Source organism: Euprymna scolopes, chromosome 46 (genome assembly GCF_053919585.1).
Source record: "Euprymna scolopes isolate OS-2025 chromosome 46, ASM5391958v1, whole genome shotgun sequence".
Taxonomy (NCBI): Eukaryota; Metazoa; Mollusca; class Cephalopoda; order Sepiida; family Sepiolidae; genus Euprymna; species Euprymna scolopes.
In genome coordinates this window covers 148471040-148474303 of record NC_136527.1, presented here as the reverse complement: position 1 = coordinate 148474303, position 3264 = coordinate 148471040, and the positions used below count along the sequence as shown (strand labels likewise).

The following is a 3264-nucleotide window of genomic DNA, read 5'->3' as shown; positions in this document are numbered from 1 at the left end:
GCCATCTTGTTTAAATCGAAACGAAAAATTACCTCCCTTTTGAAGTCTCCTGTGTCTTACGATCGTTTTCATCAAATTCTATTTATTTTCTTTAATAAATAATTTTCTACGTTATCGATTTTCGTAATTTTTGGATATAAACATCTTAAAAATACAAGGAATACGTAGATACCGTTTTTTTTTTTTTCATGTGACATTAAGTTTTATGATTTCCGAAATTTCGTCCCAATTCTGTAGAACCACCAAATATATACATATATGAAAGTTAAGCTTGTAATTGCTGAGATTAACTCGAAAAAAAGAAAAAAAAAAGTGTAAATTGTAGAATTAAGAGGTGGGGATCAAATTCCTAAACGTCCGCCAATATACTACTACTACTACTACTAATAATAATAATAATAATTTTGGCCAATATCAAAGTGTAGTAACTGTTTTTCACATGCTGCACTTAAAAAACGAGTCTGGTCTGGTGTCTAACTCTGTCCAGTGGGGAGGCGGTGTAAATAGGTACTACTACTACTACTATTACTACTACTACTACAACTACTATTGATGATGATGATCGTGATGATGATGATGACGTCCTCGTCGTCGTCTCCGTAATTAAATATGTGATAAATTCCCTTAATTAAAATATCTGTTGGAACATGTTTCGTAGGGGACGCCAAATCAGGTGGCACCGTCTAGTAATCGCCGGCCTCGAGAAATACGCTTCGGAATTGCTTCGGGATTATGGAGTAATCTCCCTTGATAAGAACTCTCCTGCAACATTATTTGTTGTTTATTTGCACTCAATAATTGTGAAATTCGAAAAACGTGTTGGATATCACAGAAGAAAACGAAACCGTATGTTTTTAATATATCGCTGCTGGTTTAGATAGAGTCGACAAATCGATTTCGGTCAATGTGCACTACTGCACTGGTTGTCCAAAGGGTGTTTATTCCGAAAGCCGTTATTAACATGGGGAGGTTGTGTGGATGTTTATTTTGAAAGCCGTTCTTTACATAGGGAGGTTGAGAAGGTGTTTATTCCGAAAGTCGTTCTTAACGTAGGGAGATTAGGGGATTATTTCAAAAGCCGTTCTTAACATGGAGAGGTCGGGGGAAGGTGTTTATTCCGAAAGCCGTTCCTCACATAGGGAGCTTCTTGGGGGGTTTATTCCGAAAGACGTTCTTAACATAGGGAGGTTGGAGGGTGTTTATTCTGAAAGCCGTTCTTAACATGGGAGATTTGGGGGTGCTTATTCCAAAAGCCGTTCTTAACATAGGGAGGTTCGAGGGTGTTTATTCTGAAAGCCATTCTTTTCATGGGAGGTTTGGGGGTGTTTATTCCGAAAGCCATTCTTAAGAAAGGGAGGTTTAGGGGTGTTTATTCTGAAAGCCATTCTTAACATGGGAGGTTTGGGGGTGTTTATTCCGAAAGCCGTTCTTAACATGGGAGGTTTGGGGGTGTTTATTCCGAAAGCCGTTCTTAACATAGAGAGGTTGGAGGGTGTTTATTAAGAAAGCATTTTCTTATTTTCAACCTCCCCATGTTAAGAACGGCTTTTGGAATAAACACCCTTTGCAGGTTGGACAACTAGTGCACATGCACATTGACCTTGATTTTTTTTCAAAATATATCGCGGTGCTTATGCACTTTTGTTACCATTTTTAAAAATAATATTTCCGAGTTAAATTCAAATTTTACAACATCTTTTTTATTATTAAATTGTTAGGTGAAAGTACAGAATAATTACAAAACACCCTTCTCCCCATGTTAAGAATGGCTTTCTAAATAATAATAACGTTATTTTTTCAGCACGGTAACAAAAGTGAATTTATATCGTTTTAAGCAAAAAAAAATATCACATACTTAATAGTCATGTCGAAAATAATGATATATTCAAAAATTATAAAAATTCATCAAATAGGACAACTGTTTTAGTTTTTAGTAAAAAAAAAAAAAAACGTATAGATAACAATAACAAATTTTGCAGCCATGAACAAGTGAGCTAAAATATTCTTTTCGGAATTATGTTCCCTGTGTGTGAACTCTTCAATGTCTACTTTATAACGTCTAAGAAAAATGCGATTTTACCCAAGTTTCCATAAAAATTACTTTTTACTAGAAATACTTGTACTGGTCTGGTCACTGAATGTAAATTTAACTTAAAATGAGAACCTACTTTTTGGCCATCTAGTGAGGTGGCATTTTTTGTTTGTTTATTGGCTAAAAATGTTTTTGTTTTCCGCTTTCATCTTTCAATAAAAACACGAGGAAATTAAAAAATAAAGAAAAATCCGTATACAGATACTGTAATTCCTTATGCTATCATCATTTCTGTATGCATACGCATGCATATTTTCGCTCAAACAAGTAGTTTGCCGGATATTTAGCAATGTAATTCCTCATGCTATCAGTGGTGACCATTTCTATACGCGCAGCAGCGCATATTTTTGCCTATATAAAACCATGTAATTCTATAGGTTATCAGTGGTGGCTGTTTCTATACACGCAAGTGCACATATGTTTGACGCACATGCTCAAAAATATGTGCACACTTGCGCATACAGAAATGGCCACCACGGATAACCTATAGAATTACATGGTTTTATATCTGGAAAACTACTTGTTTTTCATCTAATTTTAAATTTTTGCCAAAGATTACTACGCTGTGTGTGACGGCAGTTTGGTACGCAAGTGCACATTTAACAGCCTTCATTTATGATACTGCGTGCACATGCTGCATGCACATGCATAGCATAAACAAAGGCTGTGAAATGGCTTAAAATAGTCCACTACTTCAAAGTGGCACTGTGCCTTGTTTGGGGTGAACATTGATAAAAAAAAAAAAGTTGCGTCCTGGTAGCGGTTAAACAAAAATGTCTGTAGACTTCATTTCCTTCCTCTCCCCCTTCCACTTTGACTTCTCACACCGTTTTTATCCATTCCCCCATCATATAACCTCTAAGCATGTGACTTGGGTTTGGTATGAAAGCTTAGTCAATCTTCATGGCATCTTTTTTGTAGATCCCACCTGAAGATAAGTTCATTATTGTTGTTGTTTTTATGTACAGTCACACAAGGCACAAACACGTGGGCGCTTGCTTCTTTGATGCTTATCACAAAAACAAAAAAAGAAAAATAGAACCGCCAGTAAATGAACAAACGAAGATAAAGTCACTAAATAGGGTTTGCAGGTAATATAAGAAAAAAGTCAATCAAAATGTTTCTTATCTTAAACATTATATTACATGAAAAGTCATTTTATGTAAAAGTTT

At 35.5% G+C, this 3264-nt stretch overlaps 1 long non-coding RNA gene across 1 annotated transcript in view; it reads left to right on the top strand.

Moving 5' to 3' along the window:
- The first annotated feature begins 670 nt into the window (after positions 1 to 670).
- Positions 671 to 3264, top strand: part of LOC145270289 (uncharacterized) — a 53031-nt gene continuing 50437 nt past the window's right edge. The window contains exon 1 of the long non-coding RNA XR_013865321.1: positions 671 to 846. This is a non-coding gene — a long non-coding RNA (uncharacterized LOC145270289). The remainder of the gene's footprint in view (positions 847 to 3264) is intronic.